Raw genomic sequence first — 17,671 nt, 5'->3', positions numbered from 1 at the left:
GAAAGCATGGGAGAGTTAGAAGGCAACGGCGATAGCGTCTAGGAATTTGAACCAGGAACATACCAATCTTACTATGGGCAAGGGACGTGCCTCGTGACCCGCAGAGAATAAAGGCATCACTCACACGCCCGACCCAGATCCCTCGAATCTGTATCTTGACACAGATCAAACTTTCTTGCCTTCTTCCATCATCGCCATCGTCATCGCTGACCTTGCCCTCACTATCAGGTCAGGGGCAAAGGTAAAAGGGGCCCCGGGCTAGTCATGGCATCATTCGGGATCCCCGGCCTGGGGTCTCCCCTCTGGTACCAGAGTTGACAGCATGATGCCCCAGCCACAATGGACAAACACCCAAAGAAACCCTGAACATGAAACACCCAGAAACAGAGTATGTATCAAAAGCCTCAAGCAGAGATAATGATGAAGACAGACAACCACTTAGGGAACTGGGTATTAGACACAGCAATCAACTCCTTGTGCCTGTGTTGACAGCAAGGGACCATATGTGCCCGCTGCCCATTCTCTGAGCGTCTATCTGAGTGCTTGATATGTTACGACATACTATTAGGATACTTATCCATTCATTCATGCACCAGAAATGACTGAATAGATCTGCTATATCCCCTGTACTGAGCATTGGTGAAATATTAAAACAAATAAAATATCATCTTTACCCTCAAGGAGCTCAAGTCTCCTTACTTTACAGACAAGTAAAACAGCAATTATAATGCAATATGATCAGAGCCAGGATAAAAGGGAGAAGAGGAATACTTGAGGTGGGTATTTAACCGAGGGGCAAGGGGCAGGCTCTAGGGAGGGGAGCAGAGAAGGCAAGAGAGGGGGTGGTGAAGTACATTCAAGACTAGAGAGCACTTGCGGGCACTCAGGAGCTGGAGGTACTAAGGGTGGTTCAAGCTCAACATCAAGGAGCTGACAAGGGGTCATGAGGAAGAAGAGCCTTCAGTCTGTGCTAAGAAATCGGGACTTTTTCCAAATGGTATGGGAAGCTCTTGAAGATTTGACGGGAGCATATAACGTTCATATCGCACTTTAGAACAGCGTTCTGTGTGCGGCATGAAGAGCAATGTGGGGGGGCGGGGCTGAAGGCAGAAAAGGCTCTCGCAGTAATTCAGATATCGAGTTCAGATATCGAGAAGGGTGTGAGCTGAGGCAAGAGCAAAGCAGGTGGAGAGAAGGGCCGATCGGCGAGATCACAGCAGAGCAGAATCGACTGGAGACTGTGACTACCTATGGTCCCCAACATACGATATTTCGACTTCACGATGGTATGAAAGTGATATGCGCCCAGTAAAAACCGTTTTTCGAATTTTGAATTCTGGTCTTTTCCCAGACGAGCAATACGGGTTATGACACTGTCTCGTGACGCTGGAGAGCGGCAGAGAGACGCAGCTCAGTCACCACACGATCGCTGGGGCGCAAACGACAGACACTCTACAGTGTCCTGCGTCGCCGTCAGTTTCTGGATGTTGCGCTTTGTGTTTTTGCACCCCGTCACGTCTACGGAACACCCATCCGTGCCTCCCGCTCCCAGTGAGAAGAGGAAGAAGGCAGGGACTCTCGAGACGAAACTCAAGATAATCGCCCGACTGTAGGTTAATCACGTGTCTGAGCATGTTTACGGTAGGCTCTGCCAAGCGAAGGTGTCGGTAGGTTAAGTGTATTAAACACATTTTCAGCTTACGATATTTTTAACTTACGATAAGTTTATCATATGTCATCCATCCTAAGTCAAACAGCATCTATATAAATAGATTCGGTGGGAAGACAGGCAGGAGGGTTCAAGTTTCCTCCCATACATGAGAAAGGAGTCTGTGAAAGGTGCTGCATGCCAGCCAAGGGTGTCTGGTCTTGAGACGCTAAATGTTTTCTGAGCCGAAGAGTGATGTATCATGATTTTAACTTAATGTGATCAATATGCCTATAATGCATAAAACGGGTCGGAGGAGAAACACTGGAGGGGAGAAGATAAGTAAGAACTCGCTTACGATAGTCTACTAAGGGGGAAGAATTAAAGACATGAACTAGGGACATGACCATGAAGGATTGGGAGAGAAGTGCCAGCACCTTTCTTGAAAGGGAGGTGATCAAGAGCAAGGACTGAAGCGTCAGCCTTGACAAGGCGACAGGACTCTTCTCCCGCTGAGAGGGGGCGAAGCAGAGCGAGGTGGAAACCAGAGGGTCCCAGTGGCCGTGGAGAGCATCCCTTTCTGTCTCCAGTGTGAAATGAAGAGACCCTGGGGGACCATCTGTAAAGGAGCACAAGCAGTGGGGAGGGGAACGGGGCGAGGGCCGGGAGGGCCGGAGCTGCTGGCTGGGCAGATGGGGGCGTCTCTGCGGCTGTAGCCCACTGGGGCTCAGAAAATTGACTCTCCTTTATCCATGGTAACAGCCCAGCTAATTTAAATCCATGGCTGTAATAAAAAAAAATAAAAAATAAAAAAATAAAATAAATAAAACTACAGTAGCTAAAAGTCAGCCTCCCCATCTACCCAATCTTTCGAAAGCAGCTGCTCATAAGGCGCAAAGCCGAGGGGCCGCTGTCTTATTCCCCTTCGCATTTCCTTCCCGTGAGGTGTTAATGAGGACAGAGGCGCCCAAAGCGGGCAGAGAGCGGAGATGAAAATGGCAGGGAGAATATAAACTGCGCAGTCACCCTTCAGGTACGGGAGGGCTAGTTCCAACATGACGAGGTGACAGACATCTGGCCACAGTTCAAAGAGCTTCCTTCTAGAAGGCCATGAAGGTTGTAATGCGGGTGAGGGGAGACGCTACGCAGCAGAGGAGGCCTGGCCTGGGAGTCGGGGGACCCTGTCTGACGTGCTGGTCCCACGCCCTCTCTGCCCTTTAGCTACTTCCACTATAAAACACTATGTGTCAACATAGCTACTTAAAGCTCTAAAATATAGGACATGAATTCTCTGAAATCTGTAATATTGGGTTCTTTATATAGAATAGCGGTATGAATTGATATGATCCTCATTTTATAGATAAGCGTGTTGAAGCTTAGAGGGGTTAGTGGACATGTCTACAGTCATGCATATACCAACTGATGGATCTGGAGCTTCAAAAAGGATCTGTTTGGGTTCGAAGCCCATATTAATAATCTCTGTGCGACACAGCCACTCTACTAATGTGTGTGCAAACTCCTAGAATATATCATTAAATAAGAATAACGCCTAGATTATCACCCAGGATGATGAAGTATTTTAATGTATGTTCACTGAGTGAAAGCATAAATGAGAGAATAAACTGTGTGTCACATAAAGCTGTTATACTGAGCCCCTGGACATCCGGTGGCTACGCAGTCCCATGGTGCAGTGAATCCAATCACTAAGGGAACCTCGAGGCAGTTGCCTTTTCAAAATCAGGAGCCAGAGTTGAGGAAACTACATCTATCCAAGGACAGAAGTATGGAAGAGCCTTGATAAGGCACAGAAACCAGATTATAGCACAAAAGCACCTATAATATACTTGGGGACTGAAATTCTGGTTTTAGTAACTATTAAGAAGAAAAAGCAGACCAGGAAAGAAATGTCCTAATTTAATTTTAATATTCTTGCTCAGCTGATTCCAGAAAGGAATGAAGGAAGGAAGGAAGGAAGGAAGGGAGGAAGGGAGGGAGGGAGGGAGGGAGGGAGGGAGGGAGGGAAAGAAAGAGAGAAAGAAGAAAGAAAGGAAAGAAAGGAAAGAAAGGAAAGAAAGGAAAGAAAGGAAGGAAGGAAGGAAGGAAGGAAGGAAGGAAGGAAGGAAGGAAGGAAGAAAGAAAGAAAGAAAGAAAGAAAGAAAGAAAGAAAGAAAGAAAGAAAGAAAAGTAAATGAAATTCCAATGAAGAGTTTCCCTGCGTTCATACTGCCTTCCTGAAGTTCTTTTGACTTTATACACCCATACACGAGAGAACCTCTACAGAACAGAGGTGACATTTAATGATGAGCTGTTGGGCAGAGCACGTGCCTTCATGCACCACGTGGAGCAGAGAGAAACGACAGCTGAATAGGCGCCTTCCAGAGATATGGTTATAAACTTCCTCATCCTCTCCCACCCCACAGCCATCCCAGGCACCATGGCTAATGAGTAGGGCAAGGGGTGGACTATAAGAAAAGAAGGGGCTCCTTGAAAGCAGGCATCTGTGAAAGCAGCAACCCCTCTTTCCTTTCAAGCCAGCCGCATCTCTCCCTGTCCTCTCCTGCTCCTATTGCTGGGGACCGGGGTTACTGGGCGCTCAATGGCCCTGTCTCAGCCTCAGAGCTCCCTACAACCAGGCACAGCATCCGGTCCCTAGAGGTGAGTTTTCTCTACTTCTCCAACAGAACCAGAAGACGGCTTAAAAAAACAAAAGAAGAGAAAATAACATTAGAAGTAAATAAATCACTGGAGCCTGAAAGGAACCTTCTCCAAATGCCCCGACAGACACAAGGGCAAAGGGAGGCAAGAGATGGAGGACAACGTGTCCTGCCCCGCCAGGCACAGAAGAAGAAACGAAGCACGCGTGGGAGCCAAGGAACTCGTTCTTCCAAATCGCTAATCGATGTGAGAGACCAACACCAGCAACTGCTAATAACGAAGGAAGGATCACCTCTCTTCCGCCGTAATTATTTCTGACACTGGTTTCCAGGAGGAGTGTCAAGGCTCAGGTTAGCAGCTCAGCACGATAATAACCCAAGATTACCAGAACTTCTCAGAGTCTGAAGAAAAAGAGGGCTCGGAGAAGGGAAGTGGCAATTAGAGATACTTGTCATGGTAATTGCATTGTGAATAGCAGGCATCCACCTTCCAGCAGCCAGTGTGGGTTTTCTTCTGCCTGACTTTAGAAAAACATCTTCCGGGCAGGTGGAGCGGTGGAGGAATACATCAAATTCTCAGGAATAACACAGTGTGAGAAAAAGTATTATTTCTGTCCAAATAATGCTGTGCTGGGTAATGAAAACTCTCGAAAGCCATACGGCTGAGAACGATATTCTTTGTCCGGCCGGCGAAGCCGCCTTAAGCCAACCAGCAGCTCCCCCTCATTTCCTCACTCGTAGCGGTAACTTGAGTCTGTGTCAACACGTTGTCCCCTGCCAAGACCGATACGGCTTTCCAAGGACAGAGGGGAGGCTGCTTGACATTATTCTCCACTCACTCACTTTGCCCAAATGGCCATATCGAAAGCTCCGCGTGCTGGAGCTGGTCGAAACACGCACACTGAAAACAGCCACCTAAAGCCTCGCGATCCTGCAGGGCCCGTGGCAGTCGTCCACTCGTGGCTCCAACCGAGGGGACAGCACTTCTCTCCGGTGCTCTTCAGAAGACCAGGAGAAACCAAGAAATGCAGATACTCACCCGAGTCTCCAACGCCGCCTTCCGGACCAGGTTTTGTCTGAGCTCTAATACCGAGTGATGCGGTCACTTTTCCACTTGGGGCTCAGAGGGCATGCTGGAAAGCAGCTGTAAGCCTGTGAATCCCACGCTTAAAATTGGTCAGTGGTTTCCTGTTGCCTTCTGAACAAACTGTGGTCTCTCTTTAGCATGACGCCCTTCACCAGCGGGCCCGTCCACGACCTCCCCAAGTCTCATAACTCAGGCCCGGTACACTCACAACGAGTTTTTGAGCCGTCGTGAATTAATGACAGCTCGTCTGACGCGCCATGCTCTCCGAGCATAGTTTTGTACAGATCGTTCACCGTGAGAATCCCTTTCACCTGGTAAACACCTACAGAGCACCCAAGACTCAGTTCTGGAGTCACTTCCGCGCAGAAGCCGTCCTCAGTGCCAGCCTTCACCCGCCCCTGCCCGACCTGGCCTCCGCATCTCTTCCCATGTCCTCTTCCTGCGTCCACATGCTCCTGGGCTATCATCACGCCCTCTGCCCTGGACTCTTCCATTTCCCCACGTGAGGGCTAGGGCTTACCTGTCAATCCGCTTTCCCCAGGGGCAATTATGACAAAGAGCTCTTATGTCAGGCTCCAACTGAGGAATCTACAGATCGAGGAAGAAAGTTAAATCAGATAATGGAGTGTGACTTCCTGGTATCTTCGGAAAGAATTGATAGGTAATGTCATTGCAAAGTGGAGGCACCAGAGACTAAACTCCATTAGTCAGGTAACATCTTCTCTATAAGGTATCTATGTTTTAACTGCATCAAAAGAGTTTTTTTAACTTGGAAATGTATTAAGGACTTTTTTTAAAAGGACTTATTAAAAATGTGTAGAGAGAGGCAGCGGGTTCTGATGCCGCTCTCCTGTGCACCCTCCTGAAAAACCAGCGATGAACCCTGAGCTGGGACTCGTCCTGGGCCCTCGTCTGCATCGGCCACACGGTCCGCCTCTCTGGCCTCCTCGAGCCGGAATGTAGTTCGGGTCTTCTCTCAAGCACTTAGCCAAAGAATAATCTTTTGAGAAATGACTTCAGTTTATTTCTAGAAAGGTGCTGCTCTTCTCAGCTCTGCAAAATCCTGTTGAACCCGACAACCCTAAATTCCCATCTAAGCATTACGTCTGTGGGTTCTCTGACTAGCGGGTTCTCTGGGAAAGCTTCACGTTCCTCCGCACAAGGGTAGGTTTAGAGTCTGTTTGGTAGAAAAAGTCTTTTTTTTTTTTTCCCCCCCAGTTCTGATTCAAACTTATTTGGACCACGTTTGCATAAAGCCACATGATTTCCTGTTTATCACCAGTAAGCATCCCCTGGGCAAGGCAATTTGAGACTTGACACCAGTTGAATTACTTGATACTGGGTGATCTTGGCGAAAGCCAAAAAGAGCCTGTGTGGGCCGATGGTTCCTCACCACACATACCAGATACTTTACTTACCTGAATGGGGAGAAAATGGCCTATAAAGAAAGAAGGTTGGGGCTCCAGCCATGGAGAAGTACAGGAAGTAAGGAAAGAGAGGACCCCACATGTAAGATTTCCAGCTGGGCTTGGCCTAGTACCGGCTACAGGCCGGGGCCCCAAGCAGAAGCTAAGGAGCTGTTTTCACAGGAATATCGGTGATGCTCCAGGCACAGCAATGTCATACTGGGGCGCAGGGGACCAAGCACGACACTGATGTATTTTATTAGCATAGTAATATCAGAAGTGTTTGCAAGAGAGAGTATCTGAAGACAGCGCCCGTGGGAGCCTGGGCCAGGAGAACAGGAGAGGCACACTCTTGGTCCTTGATGAGACACCCCTGGGAAAGCCCAGGGACACCCGGATGAGGGATGAGGGTGGGTGAGACATCAAAGAGGCTGAAATCTTGCAAATGCAGGTGGGGCTAAAGTCTTACACCTGCAAGTTAGCATTCATAAACTAGGAAAAAAATTAACATTCCCGTGAAGGCAATTTTAGCCATATCCTTCCTGTACAAAATCATCAAAGGCACCTAGAATCATTTGTGACAAAAAGTAGGTACTCAATAAATGTGCTTAGGTTTGGGGTTGCGGAGAGGGCATGGACTAGGAGACCAGGTCTCGCATGCAGCCCGTACGCGCCAGAATGGCCGGACCAAGCGCTTACGACCGGCGTCTGCTCCGCATGGCGGCTGCTGCTCTTCTGTCCGTTGTTCTAAATATTTGCCACTGGATGAGACACTTGCGCAATCTGAAGCAACCTCTCCCCTGGTCAGAGTAGTTCTGGGCCGGTTCAAAAGCCTCACGGTCAGCGATCTGCCTTGAAGGATGGGACAAGGAGCCGTTGCCTCACTGCTGCTGATGTCCCCGCCCTCCCCCTGACCTCCCATCCATACCGCACCAGAACCGGCTCCATCCGGAACCAGGCCCTCTGACGTCCTCTCTCGCGGGAAGACTCGACGTCCGTGATCTGGGCCTAACGCGGCCCTCCTTTTGTAGTGTTTTGGAAGAACAGGTGTTGCAGGCTGCATCGCGGTGAGGTGGTAAAGGCTGCAAGGAAGGCGGGAGAGCATTAATTATCTTTCCGCAGCTGTTCGTTAGCCGGCAGGTGCCTCGACTTGCCATCTTCAGGACTGACAGCCACATGAGTCCAAAGAAAAGCAAAGCAAACGAGGAGGAGGAGGACAGGAAGAACTACTCGAAGGGTAAAACGGAAAGCCGCGTGCAAAACAGCTTGAGATGAGATGCGCTATCTCGGCTACCTGGAGTCGTAGGTGATCACAGGGGACCCTAGAAGGTGGCCTAGCGCTCAGTTTGGTCAACACGGCAGTGAATCCCAGCAGAGGCCGCAAGTGAAGCTCTTCCTCTAGATGCCGGAAGAGCAGCCGTACAGGTGCCAGGGAACAGGACACGAGGCCGAGGACTTCTCCTTAGGCTGTAGCTTTCGAGTGTCAGCGAACGATGCTGGTTCGACAGCCCTGTAAACTCACTTGCCGAGCCGGTTCGGTCTGAGCAGAAGCACGGTTTCCTCTGCGATCCGAAGAGAAGCATTTCAGACCTCGGTCTATTTCACTCGCTGAGATCTCACCTACGCTCCACTCCATTTTACTCCACCCAAGGAAAATGCAAATGATAGCCTCACACACGGATGGGGCACTATTCGAGCAAGCACATGTGAGCTGGGGCCTGCCCGCCCTGTCACCTGGGTCTACGATACCACGAAGATGTCAAAACCTTCATCCTCTACCTACGGTGGTCCCTTTGGTCCCAGAGCCTCTTCTCAGAGCAAGTGCCTGTCTTGCTCCAAACATGATTTCAAACCCCCTCCCTTCATGAAGCCTTGAAGTCAAGGTGGCAAGAATCCCTCTTCCCGCCCAGCCCCGTGCCCTACACCTGTTCCTTGTCTGTCCCACTCCCAGAGGAGCCAAAGGGATAATCTGGTATGCGGTGCACATTAAGAGCCTCCATCTGCTCAAGCCAGGTGACCTAACGTGGAGACGTCACGTGCTCCGTGTCCAAGGCTTGCAGGCAGCTGCAGCCTCAGCGGGTCTCAGCCGAAGGATGTGGGCAAATGAAGCCCTTCCCTGGCATGTCGTGGGAGTTTTCGCGGAGTCGGACGTGGCCCCGACGTGTCAGGCTTCCGGCCGGCTCGCAGCAGCAGAGATTGTCCATCCAGGCGACATGGGCTGGAGCCCCGCTGTGAGCAGGAAGCAGGGCTCTCTGTCCTGCCTCTGCGTCTGCCATCATGCTACCCCTCCTCTCTCTGAGATGGGCCCATCGCATGGGTTTCCACTTGCCACCACCTGCCCACAGATCGCCAGTCAAGGACAGGATTTCACAGCGGCTTCTTCGATGACCTTGTTTGTGGCCTTGGGGTAAGTGCTGCCACATGTCTTGGAATGACATGAGACATAACAGAACCCAGGAGGAGAGGAAGTACCAGTTGTCACCCTGCCCATCCCACCACCCCAGACCCGGCCGACGTCACCTGAGAGAACCGATTTTCATTGCAAAGACTTCAAGGCAAACCGACTCGTTCCTCCCTCAGTCGCCGAGTCATCATTGGGCCTTTCCCTAAAAAGCTCTTCCTCATGTCATACCTAAACTCTGTTGAAGCTTCGAGTCATTTGTCCCAGCCCTGCACGTCCCGTCTCTACAAAGACTCAATGACCTGATTCGCTTTTAGGTAATACGAGCTAAAGGCTGCTCTCCGACAAATAAATATCATCGAGGACCAGAGATTAAAAGGCCACCTACATCCTAGGGCCAGTCACCTGACCATTGTTCTGGTCCAAACCCCTAACCAAACAGAGAAGACCTGGGCTCTTTCCAGAGTGAGTGTTGAATCCTCCCCTTTTTTCTCTCCTTCGCCCCCTAAGTGGTAACTTGGAGCTATCCATTAAGCGGTTTTCTTCTTTCTCAGTGGTTCCACTTTAGGCATGTTGCTATTTTTATATTATTTATATGGGTGTGATCCTTCTGTGATGAATATCTGTGATTAATCCTCGCAGCTACAGGAAAATCGGTGTAACGCCTCGTGCCACATCTAACAAGGGTTGATGTCTGTGCAGCTTTTCTGTTTTAAGCAGCTCTGCGAGTTTTGCTTTAATTGACAAGAGAAAGAGAGGCTAGGCAATTAAAAAGGTGTTTATTATTTATTTTTTAATTTGTAGGAATTACATATGTATATATGTTAGATAATGAGGAGTGCTTTAGAGGGACGTTGGCAGGGCCCTCGTGACGCCAGCAAAGGGCTGCCACAAGCTCGGCGCCCTGGGTCACAGCTGCCATCGTACCGAAGTCACCCTCCACCAGTTGGAATCAAGAGAAATGTGGACAACTGTAACGGCCCTGGGAAAATGACCACAGAACGGATCTCAAACTCCTGTTTAAAACGGTGGCATCTAAATCATCACACCCCATTACTGACAATACGGGACAGGGAGAAGAAGCCAGTTCTCTCCCCCAAGACTGGCCGTCTCCCCAGACACGGGCAGTCAGGCGAGCAGGTCTCAACCCCCAAGTCGAAAGGGTTAAATGGGAGATTTACAGGACCGTATTTCTTTCCCTGAAACATCAGGCAGTTCATATGTATACATTTCTCTCTACTAAGACCTAATTTTCCACCATTTCCCTTGATTTGCAGCTCCCTTTTCCCCATTTCCTTGATTTAATGCCCAATTATTTTTTGTCCCATTGCCAGTAAAACAAAATATTTCATAACTGCTTCTGTGAGGTTTTTGGATACTGCTTTAAACACATGACTTATACACCTTACAGTGCAAAAGTTAGAGAAATCTAGTGAACACTCAGATATAATTCTGCATTTTTTCCAACCAGCCGACCTAAACATTAACAAATTCCCTGCATCTCCTTGTCTCTGAGCTTCCACTCAGCATCTTCGGTGTCTGCTTGAGAGCAGGGATGTCGAGACCCCATTTCTCCTACTCATCCAGCCTCCTGTGCCTCCTCGGGCCATGAAGAAACAGTAGGTACACAGAGATCTGGCTGGGTGGTCAGGAGACGGGCATCGAGTTCACGCCAGCCATCGATGGACGGTGCAGCCTTGGCTGGCTCACCTCACTAATTTGATCCTTAGTTACCTCATGTATAAAACAGGGGTTTTAAATCAAATCGCTTCTAATTTTCCTACGGCGCCAAAAAACTCTAGATTCCTTTCTGTGTCCTAGAAACAGAAATTAAAACCCAGACTTATGGGTCTGGTTTTGGTATTTGAGGAAGGAGAAAATAAAACATCAAGAGGCAAGGGAAAAAAAAAAAAAACCCTTTTCTTTACTTAAGCCTCTTTGGGCCTAATTTTCACATGCATAGATACAGAGACTAGGACAGATAGGAATCTTACAGAGGTTGTCTCCAATTTGTTTGACAATTTGTTGTCCTCACCTCTTTTCCTGCTCATCCAGGTTTATTGCTCTGCTCTCAATTAAAGTAAAGGTGACTTTGTTTTGAGACAGACAAGTGAATTTTGCGAGAGCTATAAAAACACTGGTGACACCTTGGGGTATCCAAAAACGAGGATTGCCGAGCCCACTCCGAAAATGTCCCACTCAATTCCAGGTCTTCTGATAAAAAGAGACAACTTATTGTTCAAGGCGAAATTCCCCTGAGTCAGCCCCCAGGTTCTGTCCCATCTGACATCAGCTATCTGTGTAATTTTCTACACCCAGAGAGGGCACACACACCTGTCCCCAGCCAGGTCCCCAGACAAGTGCCCATGGCTAGAAATTGTGTCTAGAAAGAGGAGATTCAAACCCAAGTCCAGATACCAAAGAGACCAGAGGCAAGTACCAGAAGTACAGAGCGAAGTAGAGAAACCCTGAAGGTTGGACTAGGTAAGAAGGGATTCTCACCATCACCAGGCAAGAGAGAAGCCTGGACAAACTGCCAGGTACAGGCCAGGAAGGGGTCAGATTGTACTGCACGTCAATCAACTCAGCCCTTGCAGGAGCATCTGGTTCTTTTTTTTCCAATTGGGGCCAAGATGGTCTGAGTACCTGGGGATTCCAAGGTGATCGTTATAAACCATGCTGGTATTTGCTTCTTGGGGACAGACACAGCCTAATACCTGGTTGGGGTAGGCTAGCGTCAAGAGGATTCTGGGATGATGGTGATTTGACCACACAACGTTCCCCACTGCACTTTCATCTCCAACTTTTCGCTATTTCCAGAGCAAAGAAGCTATTGGAGACTGTCGGCAAACAGGAGGAATATGGGGGAAGACTCAGGAACTCTGGGAGAAGCGAGTGAGACTTTCTCCACCGTGGGCCTGCAGAGAACCTGGAGACCCAGCTCCGGAGTGCCTGCATGCAGATCCTCACAGAGCTTGATATGCACAGATGCCTCTCACACACACACATGCACGCACACACGCACACAGACTCATGCACAAACACACCAGCAGGGCGAGGGCTACACCTGTCCCACGTGAGGGTCCCTGTTCTCCTTGCCCCTGAGGGCAAGTGAGCAAGTCCTCCCTATTCTTGGACGCGGAAGGGCCCAAGGGGACTGGGAAGAAAAGAGGGGCTCCCTAAAGTTCAGCTGTGATGCCGGTCCTCCGGGTGGAGACCCTTTGGCCTCCCTCCCAAACACCTGCACTTAAGTGTCTCCAGCGACCATGCCCGAGCCTCAGAGAAACAGCCATGCATCCAGCAGCCAAGAAGCTGTCATCGCGTTCCACAGCTCAGTCCTGCCCTGTAGGAGCTTATGATCTAGGAGGACGTGAGAATCACAGCCAGTTGCTCGTTTCCATCAACTATGAAAACAACCCATCGTGAGAAAACCACTCACAAGAGGAGAGGCATGAAGAGTTTCTCGCAACCCCTTCCACAAGCAGGAAATGGGCATTTTCCTTTTTCCCCATATTTTCTGGAGGGATTTTTAAAATTAAGAAAGTAAAGGGAGCTTCCCTCTCCCGAGGCTTCACACCTTTTTGACTATGTCAGACATATCTATAGCGCAGGGAAGCTGATCTCATAATAAAAGCAACACAAATTTATACTCCAAATAAACATAGCTGATGATGTTTTAAAGGACTAATAAATAACACCCTCTTTCATCATCTTCTGGAGATTAAAGCCAAATGAGAGAGATACACGGGATTCATATAGATAGACCTCAAAATATCGCCAACATTATCGACCAAGAAGTGTGCTAATACTTTATCCCCAAGGTGATCAGACCCGCCCACGCAGACCTATCCTGAGCAGGCCTCTTACTTCTGGACTGAGCCATCTGAAGCCTGGCAGATCTGAAAGTGGAGCCCGGAAGAGGTTGAGCTGCCCGGTCCTTCTCCCTAACTCACTGCCAGATTCAGTCACTGCCCCCTGGGAGAAATGGAGGAGGAGGGACTAGCTCCGCCCCCCCCCCCCACACACACACACACACAGGTACATAGAGTCGGGGAAGACACTTCCTCTGCTCCTGACCCAACAGCTGTCTCCTTCAAAGCAAACCTCTCGGGACATAGTCTCTTTCTTCGATGCCACGGTTGCTAAGAACATTCTGGAGCTCCTCTCTGGGAATCCTATTCAGAGCCTGTGGCTATTCTTTGAACATCTTCAGTTGGAGCAAAGTTTCATCTCCGAGCATGAAACAAAGTCATTGCAACAAAGCGGGTAGAAACCTTACGGGTCAATCTGAGGGTGACGGTGGAGAGATGAATGGGGTCCCCTTGTAAGGTGTACACACTGACCCGGAAGTTTGATCAATGCTTTTAGAAAGTGGCAGCATCCTGGGCATGAGGATGTAGACGCGGCGGTGATGCGTTCTGAAGCCAAAAACCGGCACACGTGATCCGACAGACTTTCCAAGCCACTTTCAGGTGTGACATGACTTAGATGCTGCGGTGTTGGACTTCCTGACATATCTCAATTGTTGATGAAAAGCAGCAGATGAAAACGTGATGGAGAACCTTCGCATCCTCCTCTCTAAATACACAAGTGGCACGTGTGACATATTTATCAGTTGACGGCTTTGAAGAGGATATGTTTTCATTTCGCAAAATTCTGGTATATTTATGTAAAATAATAAAAAAAAAATCATACACACTGTAAAACCTCGAATCCGAACGTTGGTGAGAAGGTTTGGATGTTCGGTATCGACCAGGAAGCCCGAGAAGCGGTACCGGCTCAGCTATTAGTCAGGGGAAAGATGGAGCTGCGAATGAATAAGTCATTTGTAACCATACTTTACTCTTAGAAAAGTGATTAATCATCTTTTCTACTACATATACATTTTCCATTGCTTTGCGATTTAATTAATTTTGTGAGACGGTCTCTTCTACGAGGCTGGAAACAGGTGATGGGATTCGGAAGGTGGAGAGGAGAAGGTGAGGCGTTCAAAAATAATTGGAGGTTAGACACCCAAGAGCCAAGGGCAGATTCAGTGGCCACGTCTGAAAAACCACGGCAGTCAGGGGAGCTTGCCCCTTCCTGACAGAGAGAGAAGGGAGAGAGGCAGAGGCCCGAGCGTGGGCGAAAGCAGGCGGGGCACAAACGTTTGTGATGATCGGAAAGAAATGAGAGTTTGCCCTCTCATTCCTCATCAGGGGGTAAAGAGGGCAAGAAGGGATAAGGGAAGTAAGGAGGTGGGAAGCCCAAATTAATGATTCTTCTTAAGAAATCATAAAAGAATATGGGACTTGCTCCTATCAGCAAGTGCAGGAAGTGGCTCCCGGCACAGCCTGGCCTGACGGTCCCCTGCTGCACCGCTCAGGGTGGGGACACAGCGGCCCCTGGGGCCTCGTTACCATAGCAACTGCTTTCCTGGGGCATCCTGGAGGGCTCCTGCCAGAGCTGCACTGTTCACCCCTCTGCTCGGGAGATAGTTTGGCTGCAGTCCGGAGACGGGAATGGCCAGGCTGTTAAAATTGACAGGCTCCGGCTTCCACATCGACTGGATTGTGTTGTGATTAGAAATGGGAAAAACACCTCGCCCTGGTGAGGCTTCCGGGGCAGGGCGAAGCCCATCTGTGTTTCCTCCACATCCCAGAAAGGGCCAGTCCCCGTCCCGAGTAAAATGCGTTGGCCTTGTTGGTGAAGAAAGAGGGCCGCAGCCCCTGCCAGGTCCCCATGAAACGTATGGGCTAAGCGGCCCTGTCGGGGGGAAGGGCGGCTCTGTCGGGGGGGTGGGGGGGGAGGGCCGAGCACATGAGACGGAAGGATGCAGGAGAGGCGAGCGCCGAAAACGCGCCACCCAGACCACATCAGTCTCGCACCGGAGATGTCGCCGACCCCCTCCACCCGACTATGAAAATCTCCTGGTCCTTCAGGGTACAGCTCAGATCCTGCCTGTCGCAGGAGGCCACCTCCCTACACCCTCACTTCTCCGAGACCGAACTCCCACTCACCTGCGTTTGGCACACGGACACTCCCCGGAACCCAGAGGGGTCTCCCACGGGACCAAGCCCACCTTCCCTAAGGGGCTTTTTCTTCCTTGTATTTCAGCCCCCATCTCTACCAACTCCTTCCCGAAGTTCCCACTTCGCCCTGCCTCTCCCCGCCCAGCCAGAGCTCACTGCCCTCCTCCACGCCTCATGTCACCCCCAGTCCTCCGGGGTGTCTCGCCAATCGCTCAGGCTCTGCTCTCCACGGAGAGTCAATGCCGGGTCGACTGCGCCCCCAATGTCTGCTGCCGGGCATGTGTTTGGGACCGTAGGCCCATGTGGGGGAGGAAGGACGTTAGGGTCTCTCATTGCAGTTCATAATGTGCTGTTCCCCAAAATATCCAACCATCCTAGACCCATCTCGAACTGCAAGCGTTCATTTCCTGCCCAAATCCATCAGCAGTTCTCCTGAAGAGAGACGCATATTTCTCCTGTTGATACGACTTTGAACGAAGTTTAGATAACACCGCTTAGTTCAACATCATTTCATTATAACATTGATGAGATGCTGTGGGAACCAAACTCTCGTTTTTACCAATCAGCCCGTGGCACATGGCCATCGTTTTTGAAGCAGTTCCAAGAGCTGCACACTCTGGCACCACACTCTGCCAAAAACCTCTGTCCCCTCCCCACCCTCCTGCACGGGGAAACTGAGCCTAGTTTCGTCTCCCCGATTTCTGGGTGTCTCTCTGGCTTGTGGCAGAGGCGGGGAGTAGGGGGACGGGGGAGGGGCACATGAAGAGAGTAAGAGATCTTGCTTCCCCAACAAGTTAGGATTTTTTTCTCCCCAATGAAAACGAGGATCCCTTTTCACTGCCTGCAGGGTCTAAGGCAGCACCGGGCATGCCCTTTTGCATCTGAGCTGGCTAAACTCAGAAGTGGGACTCAATCCCAGGGGTGTGGGACTCCGTCCTACAGCAGACGTACATCCTGCCCCTGCTCCGCACCACGGCCCTTGCTCTGCCCCAGGATTTCCAGGACTGGACTGACCAGAATGTCCTCTGGGAAGAAAGTTAAAATACGACTGGGTCTGGGGGGAAACCGGCAGGGGTGTCTGAGCCAGCAGAGCGTGTGAATGGTCTTGTGACAAGTTCCCAGGCCCTCAGGTGAATAAGTGGGCTCCGAGGCCATTTAACTCCCATGGCAATGTCATCTGCAGCTCCATCCTTGCCTTTGCCAAGGAGTTTGAGTCCCAGCCAACACCCAGCCTGCGGCCAAGGAGAAGCGAGGGGGCCAGCCCCGGAACCCTACGCCTCCACAATAATTTGGCTGAGAGTAAAAACAGAAAGTGTTAATAATCTGTATTCTTTTCTATGGATAAAAGTCATGCCAGAATTGGTACAATAGGCCAGGGCCCCACGCCCACACCGAGATCTGATGCTGGGGTAGTAGACAGAGGCTTTCGTGCAGATTTTAGCTTTGCAGACATTTTTCCAGTGAAATCCGACATGGAACTCTGCTATGGAAACCCAGTGGCGGTGGCGGGAGAGGGGTCTCAGAGCCCGTCCACCTGGTCCTCTTCCTGGTCCTCATCCCAGCCGATTCTCTCCCCTCCAGCCACGCCAGGCCCAGGGCATCCCGGAGCCGGCTGGGAACTACAGAGCACAGCAGGGGGCACGGCTGTGGGGGGAGGGAAGGAACCGGTGGGAGCATCGAAGGGCAAATCTGTGCAAATCTGTTCTGCCCCTTGACGTGAGCTTTTTTTTTTTTTCTGAGAGTAAATAATGGGCCAGGATATCAGAATGAAGCCTGCCACAGGGCCTGTCAACATGTCTAGCATTCCTCGACTTCGAATATTCAAACGCCGAGATTTTGAAGGATCTCTGACTTTTCCTTTTTCCCCCTCCCACAAATGTCTACAAGTTCTGCTTTTGCTGAGTGAAGAGCTGGCTTTGCTTTTCCTGCTGAAAAACAAGAGAGGTGAGGTAAAAGAGAAGGTGAGGGGGTGGGGAGGAATAAAGGATAAGGATTGTGAGGTGCCCTGAAAGAGCGGCCGGAACGCGGAGCAGGGGCTGGGGGCGGAGGGGCCTGCACGGTCACGGCCCATCAGCCCCCCTCGCGTGGTACTGTTTGGCCACGCGCTTCATTGTACTGAGGATCCGAGAGGCAAACGGAGCCAGGTTAGGTCGTAAAGCCAGGTTTAAACTGATTAAACCTGGAGCTTACAGTTTCTGGTGGCTGCTTGTCACATGGGGAAGACGTGTTTTTAAAGAGGAAAGACAGCTCTCACAGACTCAGGAAGAAGAACGCGGCGACGCGAACGAATCCTATCAGTAGCCTGTATTATCCCCTGCTGTGTGTCCTTTACTGCCCTGGGTCCTGGAGGATAGAGATGAAGAGACACAGTCCCTGCCCTGGAGGAGTCCACAGCCAGTGGGCGAGACAGAGTGAAACAATAGCAATACAAAGCAATAAGTGTCACAGGGCGGTGCTACGTGTC

At 50.2% G+C, this 17,671-nt stretch overlaps 1 long non-coding RNA gene across 1 annotated transcript; it reads right to left on the bottom strand.

The window, feature by feature from the left end:
* Positions 1-7,309: 7,309 nt before the first annotated feature.
* Positions 7,310-8,683, bottom strand: LOC107509003. Its single transcript, XR_001596425.2, has 3 exons — positions 8,090-8,683; positions 7,729-7,877; positions 7,310-7,643 (listed from the first exon to the last, which is right to left on the bottom strand). It is a non-coding gene; the product is annotated as an uncharacterized LOC107509003 (long non-coding RNA).
* Between the last annotated feature and the right edge of the window lie 8,988 nt (positions 8,684-17,671).

The sequence above is a fragment of the Rousettus aegyptiacus genome, unplaced genomic scaffold, assembly GCF_014176215.1.
Source record: "Rousettus aegyptiacus isolate mRouAeg1 unplaced genomic scaffold, mRouAeg1.p scaffold_m13_p_17, whole genome shotgun sequence".
Taxonomy (NCBI): domain Eukaryota; kingdom Metazoa; phylum Chordata; class Mammalia; order Chiroptera; family Pteropodidae; genus Rousettus; species Rousettus aegyptiacus.
Note: the sequence above shows the minus strand (reverse complement) of the source record. Positions and strands in the feature narration are given on the sequence as shown.